Here is a 17,404-nt window from a genome sequence, read left to right as displayed (position 1 = left end):
TCTAACCAGGGCAAACCCCCTCAGAGTTTGAAATTGTTTGCAATGTTCCTCAGGTAGACTAATAACTGTCACAGCGGCTATACCATAAAGAAAGGATAGTGATTCCGGTAGGCGAGCACATTTTTCAGCATGGATAGAATCAGTAAGCCTTTCATGAAGAAAAAAGGGATTTGAGACAAAGCCAAATAAAGGAAAGAGGAAAATGAGTTTTCTTCCCCTTCAAGAGACTTTCTTAGTTTAGCACACCTGCTCAGACCTTTTGAGATGATCTTGGGATGTGCTACTGTTAGTTGAAAAGTGGGTTCCTTCAGAAACTGTAGAAATGTGACAGACATTTGCTAACATCTTTTTACCTTGTCAGACACTGGGAAAACTTAGTTTTATTATTATTATTATCTTTATTTATTTATTTATTATTTTATTTATTTATTTACTTATTTATTTTTTTGAGACAGAGTCTCACTCTGTCGCCCAGACTGGAGTGCAGTGGCACGATCTCGGCTCACTGCAAACGCCGCCTCCCGGGTTCACGCCATTCTCCTACCTCAGCCCCTGGAGTAGCTGGGACTACAAGCTCCCGCCATCACGCCCAGCTAATTTTTTGTATTTTTAGTAGAGACGGGGTTTCATTGTGTTTGCCAGGATGGTCTCCATCTCCTGACCTCGTGATCCGCCCGCCTCGGCCTCCCAAAGTGCTGGGGATTACAAGCGTGAGCCTTAGTTTTATTTTTATAGTATAGTCGATTAGACAGATTTCACCATTGTTTTTATAATACTGAGGAATAACTAGATTTAATTATAAGACAATTGATGAGAACAGTCCTTAGGAGTCAGAATTTCACCGTTGGGTTTTTCTTTTACACAAAAAAGACTCAAATACTTTTTCAAAGGTAATAATCCATGGTGTAAAACACATCTTTTAACATATTTTACTCTGCATTGAAATGATTAAATTGTTTTCTTGCTTTCAGTAATAACAATGATTTAACTAGACTTAGGAAAACTGCCTATTTACTCTATTTATTGGACAAAGCTAAATTGGATACTAATTGCCAAGAGGTATTACTGTAAAATCAGTGAACTCTGAACACGGTGATTTAAACACAAGCTGAATGTTTTCCTTCTTTCCTTTTTTTTTTTTTTTTTTTGTTCACATCAATGTACTATTTCTGAAACTTTGCATTATTTCCAGATAGGTGATTTTTATGGGAAATTTTAGCAGCTAAAGAGAGATTTAATAAAGTGGTTGAGGAAAACAAAATAAATTTGTTTATAATTCTGTAATTTATTATATTCTTTTTTATTCTATAAATGGTCATTTTAGAAAGTATAGAAGAAATATTAATAATAACTTGTGATATGGCAGGAAAGGAAAAGGCTATAAAAATTAGTCCATGGTAATTTCAACCTCCAGTTGGATGATATTTTTCTTAGAATTTAAAATGCTTTTAGTATTGAAGATGTGTTTTAATGGTTTTAGAATTTACCCTATGACTATATAATTCAGAAAATATAAAAGTGGATGGTAGTAAATTTTGAATTTTCATGCAGAAAGTAAAATCCTTAAAACTGAGGATGAGGACAGACCATATCATGAGGTGTTGATCAAGGCAATTTCTGTATATATTTAAAGATGGTGATTTAAATTACACAGAAATAATTGTGTATTGATTTAGACATTTGTGTCTCAGAGACACATGCCTACACAATTTTTTTTCTAAAATCATGCAGATAATGTTGAACTGTTTCTTTAGTACAGTTTGGCATTAGCATAGTGTGTTGGTGGTGATAATATATGCTGAATGATATATTTGTAATCAAGACATTTTTAAAGAACACTTAATAAAGGAAAGTAATCGGGCCAAACAAATTATCTTTCTTTCTCTTTATTTTTATTGGGGGGTGGGAGAAGGAAGTAATCATAAGGTACTCAATATCTAAAGTTGTTGGTTTTGTGTGTGTGTGGAGGCTTCGGCAAATAGAAATAAGCCTCTGAAGGAACCAAGTGATAATTGATTTAAATATAACGAACAATTCAATTGAGCTATTACTAAGCAAAAGAGAGAATCTAAGTAAGAAGTTACAAACTCTGCCAGGGGAAGCTTGGGCATATTTCACAAAGAGTATGACTTTTGAAATAGACGTTTAGTTTTATAAAACTTATATTACAAGAATTCTATTGCCCATGTGCTCATTTATTAAATAAGAGAGAAGAGTTGGCCAGACTAAGATTAAGGTGAAAGTTTGTGCAAGAGAAACAGCCAGAACAAACAGGAGATCATGGTAGATGAAAAACATAATGTTAAGGTGATCACTTGATCTCTGGACAGTGGAATGCCATTGAAGAGATTCATGAGTTATTTGATAACTTTCTCAGATTTCTGTTTGTACTTATTAAAATGGTACAGGATGAGTTGAGGAATGGAGGGAGGAAGGGTAGTGACTAAAATACCCAGTTGGTGTTTTTTTTGTAGTTATCTAAGATACGGATGAGACTATAATGCAATACCTGTGGGCAAAAAGTGGTAGGATCTCCTGGAATGGTGCATCTCAAAATCTGGTTCTCAGATCAGAAACATTGACATCACCTGGCCAAAAATGCCAATTATCTGGGGCTTATCCCAGAACAATTAAATCAGATGCTTTGAGGATGTGGTCCAGCAACCATGTTTTAATAAGTTCTCAGGTGAATCTGAGGCATACTAATATTTGAAGACAACTGTCTTAGAGATGTATTTTCAGAGCAGAATCCTCAGAATTAAAAAATTGATGGGATTTTGGGATAAGGAAAATGGAATAATCAGGAACAGCTAGAATTTCTATTGTAGAAAATGAAGAGGGATGTCATTAAATGAGATAAGATATATGAAAGAAAAGTTAGGTTAGACCAAAAGGATGCTTTTGAAAATATGCAATTGGAAAGAAGCCGTCACTGGAAACAAAATAATAAGTCTAGAACTAAATGTCAGGAATTGGTCTTGATTAAACCAATTGTTGGTCTTCATTGCACTGGAGAGCCTGTTATTAATGTGTTTGTAGCTTTCTTTACAGTGAAGGTACCTGGATAGAGGGTGGGACACCATTAGAATATGTGATGCAGCAGAAAGAGCCTTGGACTTGGGGATCAGAGGACGTGAACTCTGGTTGTGACCTATGACATCTATAACTCTACCTGGCTATGAATATGAATTGTGTTACCTTTGGAAAGTCACTTCTTGGGATCTAGTTAACTACTTAGAGACCCAGGTGTTTTGTTAGTCTTTAGTTTTTTGTTTCACCTCCTCATCAGGACAATGGAAATGTTGCCTGTGAACATAATTTTTGTGAGAAAATAATAAGTGTGTGAAAACATAGCATAGTCAATAAGAAACATTTAATAGATAATAGGTTCATCCTTCTTGGCTATTTCTTGATTACACAAAATTTCCTTTGATTTATCCAAAAATTTGGTGGAGAAGAGGATGAAGGAGAGAGAAAAATTATTTCTCAGGACATTCACTAATATGCAGAGGAAATAAAGACCAAATTGTTGCCTGAAAGTTAATTTGAATAGAGCATCCTTAATATAGCATCATATCATTTCCTGGAGAAGATTATTCAGCAATACATCTAAAAATAGTTACTAAGGGATTGCGGAAAAACGAGCAAGGCTCTTTTGTAAAGACATGGGACCAAACGATATATTACATTTTAAATATAAAATAGCAATGCACTGTAATGTTTTGCTATCAGCTACACCAATTAATGCAGATGATGCTAATTAAAAGTAAATTTAGAGAGTGATTAGGTTCTCTCACCATTGTTAGGGAGAATTGATTCTTCTATAGATCTAATGTGTTAAAGTAAGAAGTTAATGATATATTGATGTATTTTAAAGCACCTAATTTAGATTATAATTCTGAGGAAAACATTTGTGTTAATACTGAATATTAAATGACAAACGTTTTCTCTTGGAAGAGGAATGGGCACCATTTGTATAACCCTAGAGCAATGCACATGTTGATGTTTCAAATAAATTATTGTGTATGGCTGGTTAATCTCAATTTTAGTTTTATAAAACTTATAATACAAGAATTCTATTGCACATGTGCTCATTTGTGTGGCAGTATACAGCTGTGTGTAGCATAATAGCTATATTGAACAAAATTATGTGCTGTAGAACTTGCTGCAAAAATTTCATGGTCCCCATCTGGAATAGCTTTGCAATTGAGAAGGCTGAAGTGGGCAAAGATTTTACAGGATTATGGAAATCAGTAGTAGGGTTCTGCTGTCAATTTTAATGTTTAGAAAATAAGGTCAGTAGGTGTCAAAGCTAGAAGGATTTTTTTTTTTCATATTCAAAAAGTTTCTTTTTGGAACAAAGTTACTCTTGCTATAGGAAAGTCTGCAATATATACACAGACATCTAGTTTATATCTGAACGTATTGGCCTTCAATTACAAGGTATATCTTAAACACAGCAAATAAGATGAGTTTTGGATAGATTGATATATTTCACCATCATAGGCAGTTTAAAAGATCTGCTATCATGGAAAATTATTTTCTATGGCTTTAACGTTTAGCTAGCATGATGTAAGAATTAGGAAATGTGTTGTTTATGGGGAAAAGAGGAAAAGGTTAAAATAAGTATGAGGTCAATTAAATGACCCATTCATCGCTTTCTTCTATTATCTTCTCTCTTATTTTTTTCCCTCTCTTCTTCAATTCTCCCTGCCTCTCTTCTTTCCTTCTCTCCTACAAAACATGTGACACAAAGAAAAGAGAAGAAAAGGACAGAAAAAGAAATAGCACAAGTTCCATCTATGTAAAACATAGTAAAACAGAGTTTGAAACCAGAAAATAACACTTTCCTAAATGGTGGTTCTTATAGCTAGTAAAATGGTGACAAAATGGAGGAGATATCACTATTGTTTTTAGTGTGAACTATTCTTTGTGCTGTGATGGTATATTTTATATAGTTTAGAGTCTATATGTACACACAAATACACACTCTTATATAGATGGTGAAGCATCGAAAGTATATTAATTAAATGGGGAAACGAGGAATGTAAGAGGTGGTAGTGTGGGCCAAAGAATGTTGATAATAAAAATGTATGTCTAATATGTATTTAAATCCAATATAAGCTCTTCTTTTCAATGATTATAGTAAGGGCATTTTGGCTACATATACAATCATCTGTAACAAAAACCTGTGGACAAAGAACAGTTCATAAAATAGTCCACAGCTTGACTCATATACCCTAATTTAAAAATAATTAGGTAAAGCCATGTAGTATATTTTAATTCCCAATACATAAAATAATAAGACAGATTTTGTGCATTTTGTAGGTATGAGTGCTGAAAGTTATCTTCAGAATATATTTTAAACTTGGTTAAATTAATATTAGTTTATTTTTTTCATAATACAACATTAAACACATGCTTATATATACGTAAATAAGATTAACAAGAGAGCATAAAATCAACATAAAATTATACTCATGTATCTGAGGAGTGCTTTCACTAAGTCAGAGTGCAAATTTTTTTAAAGCATATGTTTGTGTTTCTGTATACAGCTACACATCAATGTGTTTGATGACCATCATACCCACATACACATACATACATTCAAATATGTAAGGAATCATTAACTTGCATTCACTCAAACACAGTTGACACACTCATTTATAAGCGTTGATTTATATTTTAAAAAGAAGTTAAAAAGCACACCTACTAACCCAGTCATTAAATCGTGTGGTGAAGAAAGAATGAACAAAACTCTGATTCTGTAGAAGCTGTTTGGAACAGTTCCTTTTGATGTTATTTTTATTGTTGAGAATATTTACATAAATTAAAGGAAAGTTCAATACGTTTATATTTGTTGTTGAGAACAAAATCATTTACCCCTACTTCTATGTTCAACACTGTGATTATTTTCTTAACAGGTATAATATTGAAGTCCTATTAACCAATTGCAAACAAGAACAAAACGACAAAAGCGTTTTTTGGACTGCACTATTTAAACTAATTATAAACTCCTAATAATAATGATCAAATACGTTGAACCAATGTGATAGAATATAGCTTCTTTCAATGTTTAAAGCAAGCTGCTTTGCTATTTTAAACAACCATAGATAACAATTGCTCCCTCATCCCTACAAATTCTGTCAACCTGATTTTTTTCACTTAATTGGGAATCCCCAACATGCTTATAAATGCACACACTTGAAAAATATTAGCCAAAAATGTAGAGTGATCTTTACATTGATCCGAGTAAAAATGTAATTCTGGGGGTATATTAGCCTTTCAAAGGAATAAAATGATAAACACTCAGGCACCGTGGTTTCACCAGCAGTGCATGTTCACACAGTTTCACATCAGACTCATTGTTCCTATTTGCAGCAATGTGCACAATTTAATAGCATTTAATAGCCCAGCAGTTTCACTGCACCATTCACAATGCTCCAGTGTATTTAAGGTAGACCAGTTTTTAAAGTAAATTGACATAAATAAGCTTTGTAGAGTTATAGGCTCTACTTAGATTGCTCTTGAATACAGAGGGAAAGATTTTTTGCAATGATGCTAACAAAATTAGTTTCCGATGCGTGACTTGAATATAAATGGAGATATAATCCCAGAAAACTAGAAAATGCATTACATGAACAAATAACAAAATTTCATAAAGTAGAATATTTCTTTAAATAAAACTATGCTTTGGTAATTCATGCAAATTTTACTGTAATTTTGGCATGAAATGATTATTGCTTGAGGTATTCTAAGTTCAACTTAATAGAAAAATCAAAGGGAAGAATGATGCATGCGTCTGTTATATTGATTCTGTCTATTAGTTATAGCCCCAAATATTTTGACATGTGCAATCCTGTAATATCTGAAGCTCCATTCCATTTATAATCATAATTTCCCTGCTGAGATCACGGCTTGTGCTGATACCAGCCTGAGCCTATCTCCTTTAGGTCAGAAGACAAGTAATTTATATGTTTTAATTAGCCTAAACCTTAGCTCTGAGTAGATGACTTTATCTTAACACTTTCATAGATAAATGCATCCTTTGAAACGTAATAACTATTTTCACATTATTCATTCATGAGTAGAATTTTGAAAAGGCACGGTTAGTCTAGAAGAAATAAAATCAGGCTTACTTAAAATTTATTTCAAAATACTTACCATGCTTATTTGTTTTAAGCCTCCTGATCACCTCTGTAACATCCCTCCCAGGAGCATACTTTCATTTAAATATGTAACTTTTTGGTTCTTTCTCCTTTGCAGACTTTCCAACTGAAGGATTTTTCTTATCTTGACAATGAATATGTACAAAGTGAATCTTAAGTAGTAGCATCTTACCAAGAAATTTTCTGTCTAGAGAGACAGTGACATCTGAAAGAAGCTTCCACATTGTAAACATTTCACCACAAAAATACTATTTTTTTTTCTTCTTTACCAATTGCTACTGCCCTGTACTCCTAATCCTCGATTTTTTCAATCTCTTATTCCTTATCCGAAGTTCTTGGAACCAGAAATGTTTCGGATTTGGGATTTTGTTTTGGATTTTGGAATATTCGCATTGTGATTACCAGTTCAGTATCCCTTATCTGAAAACCCAAAATTGGAAATATTCCAAAGAACATTTTCTTTGACCACTATGTCCACACTCAAAAAGGTTCTGATTACCAGCTGGGCGCGGTGGCTCACACCTGTATTCCCAGCACTTTGGCAGGCCGAGGCGTGTGGATCACAAGGTCAGGAGATCGAGACCATCCTGGCTAACACGGTGAAACCACGTCTCTACTAAAAATACAAAACATTAGCCAAGCATGGTGGCGGGCACCTCTAGTTCCAGCTACTCGGGAGGCTGAGGCAGGAGAACGGCATGAACCCGGGAGGTGGGGAGCAGAGTTCCCGATACTGCACTCCAGCCTGGGCGACAGAGCTAGCATCCCTATTACTAAGAAAAAAAAAAAAAAGGTTCCGATTTTGGAGGATTTCGAATTTCAAATTTTCTGATTAGGGACTCAACCTGTACCAGTTTCTTCATTTTAACTAAAGCTAAATGAAGTAGGTTTTCTTTTCTTTTGTACATACCTGGCACCAGCATTTTAGGTTGTCTGGGAAAAAGAATGTCATTCTCCCCATAATCTTTTGAGGCCCATATGAGTGAATGTGCAAATCCTGCTAAAGTCTCCAAGGAGAAGAGCTTCTTTGTCATCCTTAGAGGTTTACTTCACAACTATTGTGACCACATGTCCTGTTATCCAGTGGCTAGGGAAAGTCTTTCCCGTTGATTAAAACAAACAAACAAAAAATGTTACATTGGAGAGACACATTTAACTTCGGTTTGCATGTAATCGATAGTTATATCCCACGTGCTGCGTTCTGCTAAGTTTTATGGGCCAGAGGAGAGACACAGAGAGAGAAATTTGAAGCAGAGCCTCGGCCTAAAGAAAAGTCACAGGATGAAGCCATACACACGTGATAGCTCATTTACAAGGCAGGGCACAATATGCTTTATTTACTAACCTAGGAAGTACAGGCAGTACTAAAATAAGGTGTGAGACTGATCAATAAGAATAACATAAGGCCGGGTGTGGTGGTTTACACCTGTAATCCCAGCACTTTGGGAGGCCGAGGCTGGCAGACCAGCCTGGCCAACATGGTGAAACCCCGCCTCTACTAAAAATAGAAAAATTAGCTGGTCATGGTGGTGCACGCCTGTAGTCGCAGCTACTCAGGAGGCTGAGGCACAAGAATCGCTTGAACCTGGGAGGTGGAGGTTGCAGTGAGCTGATATCCCGCCACTGCACTCCAGCCTGGGCGACAGAGCGAGACTCCCTCTCAAAAAGAATAGCAACAGTAGTAACATCTGATATTTATTGAACATTTGCTACCATGCCAGATACTGTTGGAAGTAGTCTTTATTAATAAACTCAATATTTCAGCAATACTAAAAGGAGGAACAATATTATTTCCTTTTTAAAGATGAGAAAACAGAAGCACAGAGTGATTAATTAATTTTCCCTAGATCACACAGCTAAATTGCTACAACAACAATCAAACCCAGGCAGTCTGACCTCTGAGCACACAGGATGATTTAGTGTAAGTAGCGGTCAAAATGAAACACAAAAAAAGCAAAATAAAACCAAAATCCCTCAAATCTTTATTCGTGAATTTACTATGTGAAATAGTACTTCTGCAAAACTGAGCAAGTGAAATTTCCGAGTTTAACTTCCTTTTCACGAAGTGTAGTTAAGCGTATTTGGCCTCAAGATTGCAGGATTTCTTGACTTTCAGATGGTTTATCTTGTAAAAGTGCTGGACGAAACAAACTGCTCAGCAGATGTTAGTTGTTTTATCTGTTGTTGAGGTTATAAGGAACTGAGTGCTGCTTGGGCTATTTATAATGGGAAGGTTGAGAAGAAGCTGGAAGCAATACTCCTTTGCATGTATTTGCTGTGGGCCTTTCCCCCGTCACAGAGTTTAACACTGAAAGTGATGTGGAAGGAAGGAAGTGTGCGTGAGTGGAGGCGCCACAGGGGCAGTGCTAGCTGTCTGCCTGTAAACACACAAGGAAGCTTGCTTCACTGTTGTGTCATCACCCCTTCTTCAAAAACGGATCAACAGATCAGCTAGAAAGGAAGAAACCAGGTTGTAAATAGATTTCATGTGTGAAAAAAAGATACAATTGGGAAGTAATGATTTGCCAGTATGTTCCCTCTGTTCTGTTAGGTATTAGCATGATACGAGTTCAAAACCATATACGCTTTTTCTCCGTGTTTGTTAACATTACTTTGTTGAGAATAGGATGAAAGATTTTAACTGTTTTATAGGTAGAAGTGGAAACAGGTTGAGTTTATATGTTTTTGTAAAATATGTGAAACATAGCAACATGAGGCAGTATAGGTCCAGTGTGGTCACTATTAGCCATGTACAGCTATTTACATATGAACTAATTAAAATCAATTTAAATTAAAAACTCACTTCTGTTTTATAGCACACTTCTGTCATCGCAGAAAACTCATTTGGATGGTACTGATATAGAGCAGTGGTTAACACGTCAAATTAGATAACTTCCTGGGTTGCAGCCCAACTTCATCACTTGCTAATGCTGTGACCTTGGGCAAGTTCATCTCGAGCCTGATTTTTCCATCTGCAAAATACAGGTGATGACAATATCTATTTCATATAGCTGGCAGGAGAATAAAATAATATATGTAAAGTACTTAGGTCAATACAAATAAAGGACTAAATAAGTTTTAGCAACAGTTGTTAGGGACTAGTCATGTTTTTAGAGCCATTAAATCAGATGTTATTAATTGGTTGTAAAAGGACCAATTGTACATTTTGGGATTAAAATCAACATGAGAGTAGGCCCCTATAATGTTTAATTGTAACACATTTACACTTCCATATATTCAGATAGATTTTTTTCCCATTTTCAAAGGAGATTTGAGGCTATTACACATTTTTTAAAGCACAAATGCACAGAATTGAAAATGATTAACCTAATTTTAAGCAGATAAGGCAAAAATGAGGGATGAGAATGAGATCACATGGAAGATCATGGTTAAAGGATGCTATTTCAATTGCACACTAACAAATCTTAGCTGAGAGGCCTAGTAGTTATGGCCAAAGGGAGACATATATTTAGGCATAATCTTAATTTTATTTTATTGTTTAATTTAGATGCGATCCAAATGGATGTAGGAAGTTTCACGGTTGCAGTCATGTATAATGTGAGTTGAACTCATGCTTCATAAGAAACAGGACCTAGGCCAGGTGCGGTGGCTCAGGCCTGTAATCCCAGCACTTTTGGAGGCTGAGGGGGTTGGATAACCTGAGATCAGGAGTTCCAGACCAGCCTGACCAACATGGAAAAACCCCATCTCCACTAAAAATACAAAATTATCCGGGCGTGGTGGCTCATGCATGTAATCCCAGCTACTTGGGAGGCTGAGGCAGGAGAATAGCTTGAAGCTGGGAGGCAGAGGTAAAAGTGAGCCGGGATCCTGCCACTACACTCCGGCCTGGGCAACAAGATAGAAACTTTGTCTCTCTCTCTCTCTCTCTCTCTCTCTCTCTCTCACACACACACACACACACACACACACACACACAAAAGAAAGAAAAAAAAAAGAAAAATAAAAGAAACAGGACCTTATAGAATTGGCAGAAAATGATCTATTACATATGGCTATTTTAACAGCCTACTATTGTTTATAGTTTAAAAAGCAGGCCCTGCTAACCATCTAGGGAAAAATTACCAGGAATAAGTTTAGGGAAGCCTGAAATACTTGTTTGGAAGTGGGGCACTGGTATAACTTGGTGGCTACAATCGCTGAAAATGGAGTCTGATGGTTTGGACAAAATATCTCTCCTACATTACAAGCTGTCTGACTTGGAGACTTATTTAATCTCTCTCTGCCTCAATTTCTCATCTGTAACATAGAGATAGCAATTGTAAATACTCACTTGCATTTGTTGAGTAGAATAACTTAGTGCTTTTAAAGTATAGTGCCTGATTCTTAGGGTATGCAATACGTGCTGTAATCAATATTAGACAAGAGTATTGAAGTGACTGACTGTGACTTTGGAGAATTCTTGTAGTTCTTTTCTTCCTCTATTTTCCTTCTGTGAATTTGTTGTCAAGGTACCCTTGTCAATTGTTTGCATTGCAAAGACTGTCCTAGCATAAAAGAATACATTACACAATTTTAGTATAAAATAACTTATGTCCAGTTTTATTTTTGAATTTTTCTGAAAGTGCTATACAGTATTTTCATATGTTTTCACACAGTTTCTAGAAGATATGGTTTTGTGGGGTTTTATTTATTTATTTATTTATTTATTTAAAATATGTGGCTGCTCTCTAAGGCAATTGTCTAAATAGTTTTCCAAATTCTGGAAAAGAAAGATCAAGAATATATGCTAATGGAAATTACTTGGAGAAACCTGAGTAAATCTAGTAATTGTGTGCCATATATGGTAAGAAAATTAGATAGTGCACTTAAAATGATTCAGTAATTAAATATGTATTTATTAAATCATTTGTAATAGCTTTAGTATATGACCTCAGGATTCAAAGACAACCATGTTGTGATTACCCTTGAAGCTTCATTGAAAAGCAAATTATGGAATCAGCTTTCTTTTCTTTTACTGCCTGAACATGCTTTACCCTGAAATCTCATTGTAAAATAAACCTGCCTGTTACAAATATTGCACACCACTTAGTCACTGCAGCATGACATGGGGTAGGAGTTGCAAAAAGGGAGGGGAGAATGTCATGAAAATTTGACAATAAACAGAAACAGTCAGAAAATTACTTCTGGGAGATGGCAGATGATGAGATATTAAGACAGAAGGCAGACACTCGGCACAGCAGCTGGAGGGGAGAAAAGGTGCATTAGTCAAATGAATTATGAAAAAAAAAAATGAAATCAAGTTCCAGAGAGGTGCCAACATTTTCTTCATGCAACTGGGTATTTTCACTTTCTGAGATCTGTTCGTTAGTTGCACTTTCGGTCAGTTTATTATTTGGACAAAAACAGTTTGGATTGTAGCTTATGGGGAAAAATATACTATTCAAGTGATTAACTTAAGAATGACATGATGGTTCGTAAAAATAGACGTATTTTAACTTGGTTAACTTGAGTAACTTACTTTTAAAAGTCATTCTCACAGATCATATCCAAACTGATTGTTTTCTCAATTCATGAATTAATCCTCAGGATGCATGTTATTACTGTGTTAAGTTAGATTTTCTGGGCAATATGGTGAAAATATAAGTAATACAAAAATTTAAAATGAATATTAGTGTTTCTTTTTCTTCCTGTATTTCTCTTGTTAATTTATAGGGTTTCCTCTTAAAAAAAAATAGCAGCTGTAAAATATCCTTTGAAGATTAATTCAACCTCTTTGTCCTATTTTCTAAAACCAAATGGACAGCATTGTATTGTTCTAACTCCTATACCCACAGATTGCCTCCTGCCATGGTTTTTTTTTTTTTTTTTTTGTACATTCTCCTCTTCATTTTCCACAGTTTAGTAAGTTTGTATTAAAAGAAATCCCTTCAAAAAGTAATTTAAAGGAGAAAGTTCCCCTTAAGCTAACATAGTTCTTATTTCTTCTATTTTAAACTTCAGTTCTTTTTTTCCACTGTGTTCTCAAATTTGCAGAGTTATGTAATTTTAGATAAGTCCCCTGGCTGTTACCTACTACAGCCACACTGTATGTCCCATCACATAATATACAAAGTCACTTTGTGCCTGTGAAACACTTCAGCCAGGGTGCTTTCCTAATCATGATCAAGAGAAATTCGGAAAATTATTGACACATAAGTGAAGGGCATTGAAAATGAATCCCATTTTCTATAAGACTACTTCTGCGTAATTAAAATGTAAAATAATATTAACATGGAAATATTGTGTAATGTTTTATTTGTTGTATATGTAAAATGGCAGATCAGCTTTACTCGTGTGATAAATTGCCAAACATATGAGGTTAGCAGGACAGTCTTTCTCTTAGGTTATTTCCACTTGCTTCCACTTTTTGGCATTGGAAAATCTCACTCATATTAGTGGAAATAGGAAAACAGCTGTTTAGAATGTCAATAGAGAGTTTTATTTTTACTGAAAGCAAGTGCAGTAACATTTATATTCAGGTGGAAGGTGTGCATACATTCACATACACACAGAGACACATTATATATTTCTGTTAAAGAAAACTCTAAATCTACACAGGACCTGCCAAGAGTCGTGACAGAGACCAGCAACACTGTGGTAGCAAGTTCTGATGACCTCTAATGGGGCAAAATTCCAGTGACTAAATTGAATATATTCTGTGACTTAGATACATGTCATTCATTGATTTTCAACTTTTTTTGTTATCAGGATGTATTTTTTATATCTCTCTCTATATATATATTCATCATCTCTCTCCTTGGTCTACACAGCAAGAATGTATGGGATATTTTCAGGAAATTTATTTTGGGCTGACTTTTCCCAATAACTAACCATAAGATACTCTCTATACGAAAACAAACCCCACCTTTAGTTTGGCCCAAAGCATACTGTTGAGGGTGATAAAGATGGATCTCAATAGTTGATATTCATTGACTGCTGAGGTAAAGATGAATTTTCTAGTAAAACTCCAGAAAGCAATTCTTAGGAGGTAAAACTTTTTATTGACATAGGGCCAAAGGTGAATATTTGGGAGAGCTTAGATAAAACTGGCTTTGCCATTTTTGAATTATATGCTAGAAAGGAAGAGGGAGGAAATGTGTTCCCTACTGAATCATAAGATTTCAACAGGTTTTTATGCCTGCAAAATTCAAAAATGCCTTGTGGTATAAACCTCAAACTTGGAATATTGTCCTTCTTATTGTACTGAGAAAAATGTATTGAGAGCAAAAGCAATCCACATTCACATTTATAAAGCTGGGAGGGTTTTGCAATTCATGCCTGGATGATCACCACATAAGCACTTTTTTCCTGGTTTCTCAAAGCAACCTCTCTATCATGGAAGTTTGTTAAGAGCTAGAAACTTAATAAAAATCAAAGGTTTAAATGTAAGTAACATATTTTAAATAAAGCCTCATTTATCTAGGCCTGAGGCAGTTATTCATTTACTTGCTTGTTTTTTGCTTTCTGTAAATCTTTGCCTCTCCCTCCTTAGTTTTAGAGAAAATGGGTAAATTTTAAAGTAAAAAATATTTTACTTAAGGATAGTAACAAGTCTAAAAAACCTGGAAAAGATAAGATTATATGAGATATATCAATAAGAATCAACTTGGACTTGGTTTGAATATCTCTACTGAGTTGATGCCATGAGTTAGGAGTCAAAATTACATTTGTAGAAGTGCTCTACCTCAGAGCTCCTGCTTGTATATTAAAAATACATTTGCATTTCACCCAACACTAAAGCAATATTCTTAAGCATTTTGGAAGACAATTTGACCATCTAATAACTTGTCTAATTTTCAACTCTTGTCACATGCTTTAAATAGGTGTAATAGTTTCAAAACCAAGGCAGGTAGTAGCATGTTTAACCAGACCTCCACCTACAGGAAATAATAAGAATAAGAAGAAAAAAGGTGGCAAAAATAATGTGATGATTTTAAGCCTCATTTTTTTTCTCAGTCATATTTTAAAAATTAAAAAGATGAGCAGATAATTGCAGCCTTTAGAGCAATTTTGTAAACAAGGTATTATAGCTACTGGATAGAAAATAAATGCCAGTCTCCTTCTTTCCCCTGATACATCTGTTTAAAAAAATTTTTTTCCCCTATATCAAAATAGCAGACTTCTTTCTTGGACCTGAATGAAAAATCAAGCCCATCATTTTTCTGTCGGTTTTTATAGTATGTATAATATCCCTCAATTAACCATTGTGATCAAAATAAGTCAAGGTAAATAGCAGACAGTAGGTTCTATTGACAAGGGCAATCACAAGGTTACAGTTTTGTAGCAGGCGTGGATTGTATAGATAGATCATTCATAAAATAAATCAAATTGGAAGATAACCAATTAAGCTTTATAAGAAGATATTAAAGTACTGTGCTGCTGTAAGAAAGTACATCAAATTGCTTTTTTTATTCAGTATGTCAGTTGAAATACGGTCACTATTCTTGGAACTTGTTCTCTTTGTAAAATTCAACGTGGATCTTTTATTCCTGATATTTGGCTCCTTTCCAGGCATGTGTCTAGTGAAGTATCTTGAATTACAAGCTAATAATGGCTACTTTTAATAGATTTCTAGGTTTTAGAACCATTCCTTTCCTTCCTTCTCTTCTTCTATTCTTCCTTTCTCTCTTCTTTGCAAATAAGACAGGTTCTAATGTTTGCATACATTTAAAATGAGGAATTTTACAACATACTGAGGTGGGAACCATAGAATGAAAATCACAGAAAAGGCTGGGGTATATATGAATTGTCTGAATTGTTTTTAATAAATAATCACGTACAATTTCATTAACTCTCAACTTTATAGTAATTACCTATCAAATCACTACCATAGTTCAAAACTGTAAACACACTTTATTTATTTAAAATTAATGTTTGAGACGATACTAAAGGAAATTGACAAATTACTTATGAAAAAACTGGAATATATTTTCTTTTTTTAATACAGCATTCCTATACCATAATTATTTTTAAGGTCTGCTTTTCCAATAAGGCTGTCACTTAAATCAACAAAAACAAATGATTATTTTTAGTGTGCATTCTTGCCTTTTAGTTAAATATTTTAATTATATAAGGATTTGCTAAAAAAAATTACATTCCCTATATTTTATTCAGGCATCAAATGAATTAGGAAAATTTTAGTCAGCACCAAATCTTCTTATTAGAAACAGTACAGTTTGAAAACCTCGATAGTTTCTTTTGAAAGTTTTGACAATAAGTGGATTTAAAGCTGGCAAACATAGTCTCTTACAAGAAAAAAGCTACACCCATCTCTCAGGTTTGCTTTCCTTTTGGCCATGTAGAAAATACAAAAGAAATAAAAATCAGCCAGTACACCAAAACAAACCAACAAACAACAAAACAAAAAGATAAACCCCCTTTCAAGGTTATGTAAATAATATTCATTTTATTTTTCTAATTTATTTGTCATGTTAGTTTATTATTGCCATATTTATCCTCTGGCAACTAAATATAGATGATGTCTCAATTTTCATTACAAACTGCCTCCTTCTGGAAAAGGAAAACAGCAGCATTCACAGAATACATGTCTAAACTTAAGGTTTGATGATTTTAGAGAGTCTTGTTATTTACTAGGCATTGGGTACAATGTACTCAATACATTTTTGTACCAATGAGGCATAAAAATCTGTGTTTTATTTGATAAATATATTTGATCTATAACTTCAGATAAGATCTCTCTATAGAAGAAAAAAATTAATGCTTGCATTAATCTTGCCAGAAAAGTTATTTCTACTAAAATAGTAAAAATAAGAAATTATCTTACTAGAAAACAGAGATTTCTTTCCAACTTTTTTATTCAATTTAAAGCAGGTGTCCAGACTCACATCTATAATCCCAGCACTTTAGGAAGCCTAGGTGGGAGAATTATTTGAGGCCAGGAGTTCAAGACCAGCCTGGATAACAAAGCGAGAGATGGTCTCTACAAAAAATAAAATGAAGTAATTTAGCCAGGCATACTGGCACGTGGCTGTAGTCTCAGATACTCTAGAGGCTGAGGCAGGAGGATCCTTTGAGTTCAGGAGTTTGAGGCTGCAGTGAGCTATGATATGATCGCACCACTGTACTCCAGCCTGGGCAACAGAGGGACACCCTGTTCTCTAAAGAAAAAGAGTGGAAACATTAAGTTAAAGGAAGTAACAACTATGGATGCACACATGGAAGTATTTCTGTGTATTTAATGAAGACTATGTGTATATATATCTAAGACTATA

General features: G+C 34.5%; 1 protein-coding gene and 1 long non-coding RNA gene across 14 annotated transcripts in view; one reads left to right on the top strand and one right to left on the bottom strand.

Annotated features, from left to right (window-relative positions):
• The window catches only part of LOC105487786 (protocadherin 7), a 427,259-nt gene that overhangs the window by 274,113 nt on the left and 135,742 nt on the right, over positions 1 to 17,404 (top strand). The window lies entirely within an intron of this gene.
• Positions 9,483 to 17,404, bottom strand: part of LOC139362443 (uncharacterized) — a 33,246-nt gene continuing 25,324 nt past the window's right edge. The window contains exons 2-4 of the long non-coding RNA XR_011621394.1: positions 11,464 to 11,677; positions 9,973 to 10,141; positions 9,483 to 9,620 (exon numbers count right to left, since the gene is read on the bottom strand). This is a non-coding gene — a long non-coding RNA (uncharacterized lncRNA). The remainder of the gene's footprint in view (positions 9,621 to 9,972; positions 10,142 to 11,463; positions 11,678 to 17,404) is intronic.

The sequence above is a fragment of the Macaca nemestrina genome, chromosome 3, assembly GCF_043159975.1.
Source record: "Macaca nemestrina isolate mMacNem1 chromosome 3, mMacNem.hap1, whole genome shotgun sequence".
Classification (NCBI taxonomy): domain Eukaryota; kingdom Metazoa; phylum Chordata; class Mammalia; order Primates; family Cercopithecidae; genus Macaca; species Macaca nemestrina.
This window is presented reverse-complemented; position numbering and strand designations above follow the sequence as displayed.